At 45.1% G+C, this 11409-nt stretch overlaps 1 protein-coding gene and 1 long non-coding RNA gene across 12 annotated transcripts in view; both read left to right on the top strand.

Annotated features, from left to right (window-relative positions):
- Nucleotides 1-4612: 4612 nt before the first annotated feature.
- LOC139079649 (uncharacterized) lies at nucleotides 4613-6830 on the top strand. Its single transcript, XR_011533428.1, has 2 exons — nucleotides 4613-5829; nucleotides 6456-6830. It is a non-coding gene; the product is annotated as an uncharacterized lncRNA (long non-coding RNA).
- Nucleotides 6831-10259: 3429 nt separating this feature from the next.
- The window catches only part of PTBP3 (polypyrimidine tract binding protein 3), a 101638-nt gene continuing 100488 nt past the window's right edge, over nucleotides 10260-11409 (top strand). Inside the window, exon 1 of one of the 11 annotated variants that reach the window (XM_070595063.1) lies at nucleotides 10260-10507. The gene's annotated coding sequence lies outside the window, so the exon portion shown is untranslated. Of the gene's footprint in view, nucleotides 10508-10778; nucleotides 10992-11409 lie in introns of those variants that run through there. The other 10 variants (XM_070595059.1, XM_070595065.1, XM_070595057.1 and 7 more) reach the window with 10 other exon arrangements.

The raw sequence follows: 11409 nt of genomic DNA, 5'->3' as shown, positions 1-11409 counted from the left end.
GCTTCTTTAAAGAGCTTCCAGCCATTTTGTGACTTTAAGAATGAAAGCCATTTGCTCACATAATGGAACAAAAAGAAGAGTGTGTCTTTGATGGACATGGAGTGCCATAACAGCCCTGAAACCACTACTTCTATACTTTCGCATGAGAAATAAATTTTGTTGTTGTTGGTTTTGAGGAAGGTCAGCCGTGAGCTAACACCCCAATCCTCCTCTTTTTGCTGAGGAAGATTGACCCTGAGCTAACATCCATGCCCATCTTCCTCTATTTTATATGTGGGACGCCTGCCACAGCATGGCTTGATGAGCAGTGTGTAGGTCCATGCCTGGGATCCAAAGTGGTGAACCCTGGGCCGCCGAAGTGGAGTGCACGAACTTAACTGCTACACCACTGGGCTGGACCCAGAGAGAGAAATTTTTATCTAGTTTAAGGCACTGTTATTTTTAGCTTTCTGTTATATGAGTCTGAACCTAACTCTTAAATGATGCTCTGTCTCAAGGCAAAAGGATCAAAAGAATATAAGCCATTGCCGAGGGTTCCCTCTTGAGCACACCCAAATCCCTAGCTTTGCTCTATGTCTTCACTCTGCTTTTCTCCCTGAGAGCATCAATTTTGTTCTAATTGTCTTCTCTCAAAGTGCCTTTAAGATCCCCACCCCCTTTCAGGAGACCCTATGCTCTTCTCACGGGGGTTAGTTTCATACCAAGATCCATCCTCCTTTCTCAAGCCAAACATTTTCTCAAGTCTTGACTTACTCGTTTTATTTAGAATATGCCTTAGCAAGAGAGTCCAGGTGGATGTGGGTATTCCAAGGCCAGTAGAGAGATATTTTTTTGGACATATTTCCACCTAATTTTCCTGGTGTCCAGCAAGAACTATGATGTCAAACACACCCACGTCTCCCCAAATCAGGCCTTAATTCTGAGACACAGGACTCTGTGTACTCTTTCCATGCTGAGAAGGAGAAACATTTGACTCTTCTATAATCAATATATCTTCATCCCTGCTCACTATAAAGATAACATTTTATTTTGCAGAACAATGTCAGTTCTTTTTTATCTTCTAGCTTCCAAAATCTGCCTACTAGGCATTTGGGGGGGAAAAAAGGACATTTGAAGTTTGATTAAGAAGCAGCCCTGCAACTGAACCATCTATCTCCTAATGGCCACTACTTTGCTACATAAAGATCAAGCTTTGGAATTACCCCACGTCTTTACTCCCTGCCAAATTAAATTCTTGTAGGTGTCATCCTCCTCCTACCCTCTACTAAATTAAATTCTTGATTAAGGTCTCACACTCCCACTGCTCCAGTACAAGAGAGGCTATATGAAGATTTATTATCTTCTGATATAAGTAATCCTCCGCTGCCAAGGATAAGGGTGGGGTTGGGGAGGAGATTTGCTTTTCCCGTTACATAAATAACATATTCTCATAGAGAAGCCTTCCAGATTGTTCTTTTGTTTTGTTTTTCTGCCACTGACCTTTTGCTTGTTTGCCTGTTCAAGGTTGAACATTTGCCTAAGCCCTGTGGGATCATCTGCAGTTAAACATTTTTTAGAACCACAATGGGGAGAGAGAACCACAGCTCTATCCAGTTGTCTGGCTTCCCAGGGAACTTTCTACCAATCTTGCACACTATGATCTGCCTTTTGCCCAAGGCTATTATTTCAACGAAGGGCAAAGAAGGAAAAAGAAAATAGATATACTCTAACCAATCTATTTGGCTCCTTGTTAAACAGTTATGTCAAAAAATTTAGAGAAGGTTTTAATGAGTACCCAGAGAGAAGGCCTTGTTCTAGTTGCAAAATAAAATTTATATTTCCTATGAGTGATAGGCTCTCAGATACCTAAGAAGGGATTATTTTGTCCCGTATAAGAACATTTACAATCTTATAGGCATCTATAATATGTGTCGATTTCATATATCTGTAGATAAATGGAAGACCAAGGCAGGGAAAGCAAATCAACTCTAAGTACAGTAGGCTACAGTTCAGGGAGGAAGAGTTATAGATAACAGGTTAATTGGAAAAGAGAAAAAAAAGGGAGTTCTCCTTTTTCCTCTGCCACCCTCCTCACAGCTATTGCTCCACCTGCCCTTCTTGGAGAAGACTGAGGTGAATCATATGTTAGTTAACTGGTTAGGGATAGATAAATTAAGGGAGATTCATGTTAAGGGTTGGTGAAAGGACAATATCCATGGCTGCTTGAGAAGAGTGGAAATATTTTAATGGAAGCCATTAATTGTTACATAACTTCCAGGGAATGTGGAAGTCTAGGAAAATGGACAAAAATGAACCAAAACCAGAGAGAAAATTTCAAAGATGATGAAACTAGGGAACTGATATAACACCACCACAGATAATGAAGAATACCTTCCAATTTGTACTCAAATTAAGGAAAGCAGTGAGATTTGACAAGCATTTCCTCTAAATAGTAAATCAGTGCCATTTTTAGAAAGTAAGTGAAATGGTCCTAAAGGTCCAGCAGTAATCTGAAACCTGAAGAAATAACTACTAAAGACATAGGTGGACTTTGGAAAAACAGAGTAAACAAACAGTAACCATAAGATAAAAATTCTGTGACAGGCTAGATCTCCTAAAACTCTCAAAGTAAACCAAACCAAATCTTTTTTTTTTTTTTTTGAGGAAGATTAGCCCTGAGCTAACATCTGCTGTCAATCCTCCTCTTTTTGCTGAGGAAGACTGGCCCTGAGCTAACATCTGTGCCCATCTTCCTCTACTTTCTATGTGGGACGCCTACCACAGCATGGCTTGCCAAGTGGTGCCATGTCCACACCCAGGATCCGGACCGGTGAACCCTGGGTCGCAGAAGCGGAACGTGAGAATTTAACTGCTGTGTCACTGGGCTGGCCCCTAGTTTATTGTTATGTAAGAATCTAGTCTTATGTTTCTAAATATTTAACTGCCATTCTAAGAAAACTATTTTAGGGGCCAGCTGGTGGTGCAGTGGTTAAGCTTGCACTTCCCGCTTTGGTGGTTGGGGGTTCGCTGGTTCGGATCCCGGGTGCAGACCTATGCACCACTTGTCAAGCCACTGCTGTGGCAGGCATCCCACATATAAGGTAGAGGAAAATAGGCACAGATGTTAGCTCAGGGCCAGTCTTCCTCAGCAAAAAGAGGAGGATTGGCAGCAGATGTTAGCTCAGGGCTAATCTTCCTCAAAAAAAAAGAAAAGAAAAAGAAAGAAAACTATTTAAGTCAATGCTGAAGAGTATCTTTTTTTCTTTAAAAGCAGTCCAGAGCCAGCCCTGATGGCTGTGGGGGACTGAAATTGGCCACCCCAAGATATGTCTCTTCAGCATGAGGATTATTTTGGGCTGGTTACTTTTTGAAAAACTGCAGACAGGAAAGAAGCTCTGAAAAGTAGAATTTACTTACCCTTTGTTAAGAGACATTTACATTTGTAAAGGAAATCTCCATCTGTAAAGGTGTCTCCCTCTCTGTAGCAAGAAGAAGGAAGGATGACCTTATCTCTAGAAACTCTAAATCAATGTAGAAGGCAAGGACTTAAATCTGCATAATGACCATACTCTTGTTTACTGTGCGTTTTTGGTAACCTCCCATGATTGACTTCCCCCATCCCCAACATCTTCCTTTGTCTTTATCTGAGGGTGATATTTAAGGTGAGAGCTTCCGCCATTTTGGCAAGTTGCTCAGTTTGCCTGAGCCACTCACATGTATCCATGTTACAAAGCTTTGTTTAATTTTTTCCTGTTATTCTGTCTCATGTGAATTTAATTTGTTTACCAGCCAGAAGGACCCAGAGCAGGTAGAGGAAATGTCTTCCCCCCCTACACGGCCTAGTGGTTAAAGTTAGTGTGCTCTGCTTTGGTGGCCCAGGTTCCATTCCCAGGTGCAGAACTACACCACTCATCTGTCAGTAGCCATGCTGTGGCAGTGGCTCATACAGAAGAACCAGAACTTACAACTATACACAACTATGTACTGGGGCTTTGCGGGGGGGAAGGAAGAAAAAAGAAAGAAGATTGGCACAGATGTTAGCTTAGGGAGAATCTTTCCCTGCACAAAAAAAAAAAAAAGTAGTCCAGAGGTGTAGGTTACGTGTGTATCCTTTAAAAAACTGTAGAGTTAAAATCTGTGTATTTCAATGTATGTAAATTTTTCCTAAAAAAATGGAAAACAAAAATTGAGTGGAGTGAAGAGTGGGTAAAGTCATAGATGAAACAAGAATGTCGGAATATTGACGTAGAGAGTCCTAGAGTAAGACTATCAGAAAACAATTGAGGAGAAAGAGAACTTCATAGACACTTAGGTTGCTCATAAGAAAAAGGAACAAGGAAGCAAGAATGTGAAGAGCAGGCAAGGCAAAAATTCTGTTATCATGTCTCAAGAAGTAGATGGCCTAATAGAAAGTCTGGAAAAGCACATTCTGTGGACTTCAATTAGTAAAAAAAAAAAAAAGGTACTGGGAATATATTCTAATAGTCTACCTTGGGTTTAGCAAGAAACACATGCTTTAGTGCTTTAGACTAAGGGGTCCAACTCTTGGTGTAAGGGTTGCAGAAAAATCTTAACCGGCTACATCTATGATTCTCAAAGTTTGGCTCCCATACTATCAGCAGCGTCAGCATCACCTGGAAATCTGATAGAAATGCAAATGCTGGGGCCGGCCTGGTGGTGCAGCGGTTAAGTGTGCACATTCCACTTCGGCAGCCCGGGGTTTACTAGTTCGGATCCCAGGTGTGGACATGGCACTGCTTGGCAAGTCATGCTGTGGTAGGCATCCCACATATAAATTAGAGGAAGACAGGCACTGAAGTTCACTCAGGGCCAGTCTTCCTCGGCGAAAAGAGGAGGATTGGTGGTGGATGTTAGCTCAGGGCTAATCTTCCTGGGGAAAAAAAAAATTGAAATAAAAAACAAATACAGAATATGAATCCAAATTTTTCACTATTAGATTCAATAGAAATAATATTTCTCTGTCAAATTGCTCTGAAAGTTTCTAGACACTTATTCTCATATTCCATTCTTTTCTTGTTAGGGACTAGTAGTGTTTGTAAACCAGCACCATTCCACGGTCCAAACTAAATAAATGATTCTCAAATTATGTTCTTAAGGAATTCTACTGCTTTGTAAGCTAAAAATTGTAATACAAAATAATAATTAGTAATAAGCATAAACATATTGAGCACTTAGCATGTGCTGAACACCATTTTAAGTACTTTTCATTTATTGATTTATTTAAACCCTCCCAAAAGCTATTAGATAAGTAGTTATCATCCCCTCTTTCCAGTTCAGGAAGTTGAAGCACAGAAAGGTTAAATATCTTGTCCCAATTCACATATTTAGCAAGTGATGGTCCATAGAAACATTCTGACAAATCAGGAAATAGGGGTTTAGGAGTGTCGGTGATGCAAACGAGGGAATTCATGGGGTGGGGATTAAGGGTTGTTAGGGGGATGTGGCAGTAGTGCCTCCTTCACTCCCACACCTGGTGTCGTCTCCTGAAGAGGGACAGACTGGAACATTCTAGAACAAGTGGGTGAGTCCTCTACCGTGTCTGTTTACTGTTAAGAGGAAATGTCTATCTTATCGGAAACTCACTAATATTGACCTCAAAGAGGTCACATTACTGAGGATCTTGGCATCATTGTCATCTGACACAAATGATGGCCAAGCCCTTCATGCCAAACCTGTCTGCTCTAGCCACACGATGCAGGTAGGTGTCAGGATCCTCGGGCATGTCGTAGTTAAAGGCAATGTTCACCCTCGAGATGTTTATGCCTCAGCTGAATAGGTTGGGAGCCACAAGAATTCACTGCTGAAAATCTTTAAACTGCTGATACGGAGGTAAGCCTTCCCTCCTGGGGCGTCTGACAGTGGATGGCAAGGGCTGGGAAGTTCTGCTCCAGCAGGAGCTGAGCCAGGGCAATGCAACGCTGCGCAGACTTCACAAAGATTTAAGATTCTAAACTAGCTAGTCTGGCTCTAGATCACAATCTTAACTACTATACAGTACTATTCATTTTATTCCCTAGGCAGAGGTGTTCCACTACTTAACTCAAATAGTGCCCTTTTTATAGTTCTTTGATAAATAAGGTCAGTGAAGAGAACTGGCTCTCTTTTTGTGGGCGTGGGAGTCTCAGCTTGAAATTAAGCAGGATCAAATATACTTAAGCATATCTGAAGAAGTGTGACGACCTCTGTTTCCTAGAGATCTACTTCTAAGTGGGGCCAAGGAAACTCCTAGGTAAGAACCTACCCTCAGGGTAGAGAGTGGGGTGCACCAGTCTTAAGGACAAAAGGTCAGTGCTTAAGCGGGATGATGGTGAGAAAGGCAGGGAGGGCAATTTGCTTTAACTATACTCAGTTTTCTATTTGCAAAAGCAGTTAGATAACGCGTTACTAAAACCCACCCTATAGATAACATCTCTGACACTTGGGTCACTATGCTAATGGGTGCTTGCATTTTTCAGGAACCAAGATTCAACTCCCTGTTCAGTTCAGGCTGGTTAAGATGACCTATTCACCAGCTGGGCCTGTGCAGATGACCACTCGGTGATCCTTTGACATCAAACAGCCAAAAACTCCACCCTCAGATCATGGTGACATTGCCATTTTGTGAACAGGTGCCCTGCGAAGAGCCGTGAAGCTTGACTACGCTCGCAAAGATCATCAATTACCTCACTTCTCCTTACCTCCAATCATGTATTCCCACACTTCAGACGGCCCTGCCCTTTATCTCGTAAATCTCCCTAATCCTCAATTTTGGGGGAGGTGGATTTGAGATTGCTTCTCTTGTCTCCTTGCTTGGATGCCTTGTGATTAAATCCTTTCTCATTGCAAATTCATCATCTTGGTGATTGGTATATTTGTGCAGCCGGCAAAACAAACCTGATTTGGTCACAAGAGTGTACTGATTATCACTGGGTTTGCTCTCTGGCCTAGCCGCACAAACTTCTGCCTAAAGCCTTAAGGATTTTCTGTGAATACAAATGGAAAGGGCGGTCTCATTAAAAACTTTTGGAGACACTGGGACTTAGGTATGCCAAAGTATGACAAAAAGACAGGGGAAAGGAATTCTTCCCGGTTCAGAAAAGTGCTCCAGAAAAGCCAATGCAACTTTGACTTGAGCTGGCAACTCTGAGGACAAGAGATTTTCACCCATTGAGGCATATGGGGTAACCATTCTGATTTGGCTTGAACTAAAGCAGCCCGACTTACGCCTATCAGACATACATCATACATCCATTTTAACCATTAAAGTAAAGAATGCACTCAAGATAAGAATGCATACTTCCCCTCCTACGCCCAACTGGTAATTTGGTAATGCCCTTATTAGTCCCTTTCCTAAGGTCAGGGTCACGTTGACCTGTTGATTTGCAACTGAATACCTCTTTGAAACTTAGATGAATATGTATCCTGGGCATGTTTAATGTATGTTCTTTGTCCTAAAAAGGTATAAGATTGTACTGAAAACCATGCCTTTCCGAACGCTTTTTTCCTTTGTGGAAATTGCCTTCCAGGGTCATAATCCTCACCCTGGCTCAAGTAAAATTCAATTTATCTCTCTCATCTACAGAACGGTTATTGGTTATTTTGCGTGGACACCTTCTGTAGGACAGTGACAGGAGACAGCATGTGCAGTGCAAACTTTGGAGTCCTCTGAACCAGGCACTGATCTTGTCAGGAGCTTCACAGGGACATGATTATTACATCAGGGTCAGGCACAGGATGAGGAAAATGCACATGACTCATGGTGGCAGAGAGGTCATGAGTATGTAGGAGACACTTTCAAGCCTCCTCTTCAAATAGTTGGAAAGGACTTCGAAGGCTCATAATTCAACAAATTGGGCAGAGTGTGTCAGACCCAGTATGTGTCAGCTATTATAACCTAGTCTGACTACTAAGGTGATACAGCCTGAAAAATAGGAATTATACTCCCACACACTTTTCTTAAGCCTTTGAAGTTTGATATTGCTTAACTATTGAACAAATAGCAACGAGTATTAAGGGAACACTCTGTAAGATTTCTTTTTTTTAATTAGTGTTTTATTTTGAAGTAATTATAGATTCACAGTAAGTTTAAAAAGTAGTACAAAGAAGTCTTGTGTACTCTTCACCCAGTTTCCCCCAATGGTAACATCTTAATAACTATAACAAAACCAGGAAATGGACATTAATATTAGTACAATCCACAAATCTTATTCAGATTTTGTCAGTTTCATATGTAGTTGTGTCTAAAGTTCTATGCAGTTTTATCATGTGTGGATTTGTATAACCAACCCCATAATCAAGATAGAGAACTGTTCCATCACCACAAACATCCCTCTTGCAACTCTGTTTTAGTCACACCCATGGCCTTCTCTCTCCATACCCTCCCACCCAGTTCCTAACCCCTGGCAACCACTAATCTGTTCTCCATCTCTATAATTTTGTCATTTTGAGAATGTTATATAAATGGAATCACACAGTATCTAAACTTTTGAGTTTAACTTTTTTCGCTCAGTATAATTTCAGATGTTTCCATTTTAGGGAATGCTGTTAATGATTATGATTTTGTATTTGTCAAGGGATAAAATGATATTAAACCATCCACCTCCCAGATTCACCTAATGGCTGGTCTTATTTCTGACCTATATTGGCATCTTTGTATTACTTTTTTTTCCTTTAATTTGTTTATTTTTGGATGTACATGTGTATTACTTTTATATCTTAAGAAGTCTTACCTGTGAACACAAAGGGTAATGTTGGTTAAATGTTAACTATCAGCGCATAATGGAACTCCTTAGGGCTAATGTTCAAAGGTTACATTTTCTCCAAACATAATAATAGCAGGTGGGGGGGTGTCTCTTATCAGATGAAAGTGTTTCAGGGGAATTTCTAAGACCAATTTTCTAACACAAGGAAGGTAAAATGTTGGAAAATTCACAAACCAAATTATTCTTACTTTTCAAAAGTATACAGCAATTAGCAAATCGAGAATGTGTTACCGTCTTCACCATTAAGAAGCCAGTGTACAGAATATAAAGTTCTCATAACAAGGCAGCTCGCACGGGTGACATCTGATCACTCCAGAAACTCAGAAACTTTTGCTGAAATTATAGAAGGCCACGGTTTTCCCCATGCTTATCGACTATGGGAATACCCAAGATTTTAAAAGTGGTCCTAGGGGCTGGCCCGATGGTGCAGCAGTTAAGTGCACACGTTCCGCTTTGACGGCCCAGGGTTCACAGGTTCAGATCCCAGGTGCGGACATGGCACCGCTTGGCAAGCCATGCTGTGGTAGGCATCCCACTTATAAAGTAGAGGAAGATGGGCACAGGTGTTAGCTCAGGGCCAGTCTTCCTCAGTAAAAAGAAGAGGATTGGCCACAGATGTTAGCTCAGGGCTAATCTTCCTCAAAAAAAAAAAAAAATACCCAAAATATATTTGACCTTTTGGAAAGAGGGATTGAGGTTAGACACAGTACTTTAAAAATGGCCTCCTTGAGTAGGATATCAGAGCTATTTGAAAATTGTTTTTTGCCAATAAATAAATAATAAATAAACTGACCGAGGAATCCATTCATCCATGAAGGCTGGAACCTGATTTTCTTGTGTATCCGGGAGAGCACTTGGCACATAGTAAACACTCAACAAATACTGACTGCATGACGGACGAACTGACAGTTTAAATCTTTTCAGAAGCACTCACTTATTTAAAAGCAGGGTATTAGCAAGGATAGATGACTAAGTTCTTGCTACTCGCTTTTCAAAAGAGGGCCTGAGGAGGTGCAGCCCCTCTTTCTACTCAGGAGGTTAAGAATTCGGTTGACGTTTAGTGGCTCACGCTTTGGTGATCTGCGAATTGAAAATCAATTTCAAAACCAGACAGAATGTAAAAGGGAAAAAAGCAAGCGAGTTGCCCACTAGTTAAAATTTTGCTCAGACCAGAGGAAATGGCTCTAGAGGCTGTGAAATTGTCGGCAAATCACTCTCTTCGTGTCTAAATTTTCACCTGAAAAACGGGAATCAGTCCCTTGTACGTTTCTGGTTTTGTGTTTCTACACGGAGGAAAGTGGAAACTTTTATAAAATATAGCGGCCACTCCATACTACGCAATGAATGCTTCATGTAAATTCAATTCCAGTCTGTCGGGTCGAAAAGCACGCAGAGACTAAAACTGTCTAAAAATTTCACTGTCCTCAAGTTCGGGGCAGTCTCTTTGACCTCACTCGTCGTCATCCCAACCACACCTATCGGGCCGGTGCGCGTCCCGGAGGATGCCTCCCAGCCCCCGGGCGGGCGACCGGCGGGTCCCGCGCCGGCTGGAGCTGGCCGCCGCCCGAGAGTCCCGAGTCCGGACTTCCTTGCGCTGCAGGACGCGGAGCTCCGAAGACTGTGCACAGCCCGCCTCTGGCCTCCGCGCTCGGGGCCGAGCCACCGACAGCCTCGTCCACGCCGGGCAATCCCGCCGCCGCGCTGCGGTCCTCCCGGGACGCTCCTGCCTACTCTCCCGAGTCGGGTTCCCCACGCCTTTCCCGCCGGTAGGGGGAGGTGTCCAAGCCAGGCCGCCCGGGGCGGAGGAGCCGGAAGGCCCGCGGAGCCCGCGGGAGGGAGGGAGGGCGCGGGCGGGGCGGCGAAGCGGGAAGCACAAGGCGCGCGCTCCCGCGAAGGCAGGCGGAGGCGGGGGCGGAGTCTCGGGGCGCCCGCAGGAAGAGGGCGCCCTGGAGCCGAGCCGGAGGGCGGCGGGGGGCGGGGCCGAGGGAGGGCGGCGACGCCGAGGGGCGGGGCGCGGCGAGGCGGGGACGCGCTCGCGGGGTGGGGAAGGCGGGGGCGCGGCGGTGGCGGGAGCGTCCCTGGTCTCCGCCCCTGCTTCCCACTCTCCTTCCACCTCCGACCGGCCGGGGCTCCGGAGAGGCGCCGCTTGCCGGTCCCCGGAGCCGCCCTGCTGCCGCCGCCCCCTCCCTCCGCTTGCGGGGAGCCCGTCAGTCCCTGCACCGTGCGCTCCTCCGTCTGGGCCATGGATGGGTAAGTGTTCGGCGGCGCAGCAGCCGCGCCGGGCTGCGCTGGCCCCGCTTCCTTTCGCTCTCGGCCCGACCCGCCGAGGCCGGGGAGCCGGGCGCGGCGCCGGCGGCCCGAGGAGCGGCCCCGGTCGGGCCGGACGGCGGGGCTTCCGGGAGCCTCCTCGGGGAGCTCCGAGTCGCGGAGGGGCGGCCCGCCGCAGCGTCTCCTGCCCCCACGGGGCGCCCCGGTGCCGTCCGCCCCTTCGCACTCTCGCCCGGGGCAGCGGAGGGTGCAGCTCCCGGGGCCGCCCTCCGCGCCGAGAGTCGGGGGAAGCCGGCCCGGCCTCCCGACACTTCCTCTCAGAAAATGGTGCGCGGCGCTGGGGGAGGCGGGGGCGGAGGCGGCGCTCGGGGCGGGCGTCCTCCCGCTCGGGGAGTTGCTG

This window comes from Equus przewalskii, chromosome 26, assembly GCF_037783145.1.
Source record: "Equus przewalskii isolate Varuska chromosome 26, EquPr2, whole genome shotgun sequence".
In the NCBI taxonomy this organism is placed as follows: domain Eukaryota; kingdom Metazoa; phylum Chordata; class Mammalia; order Perissodactyla; family Equidae; genus Equus; species Equus przewalskii.
This window is presented reverse-complemented; position numbering and strand designations above follow the sequence as displayed.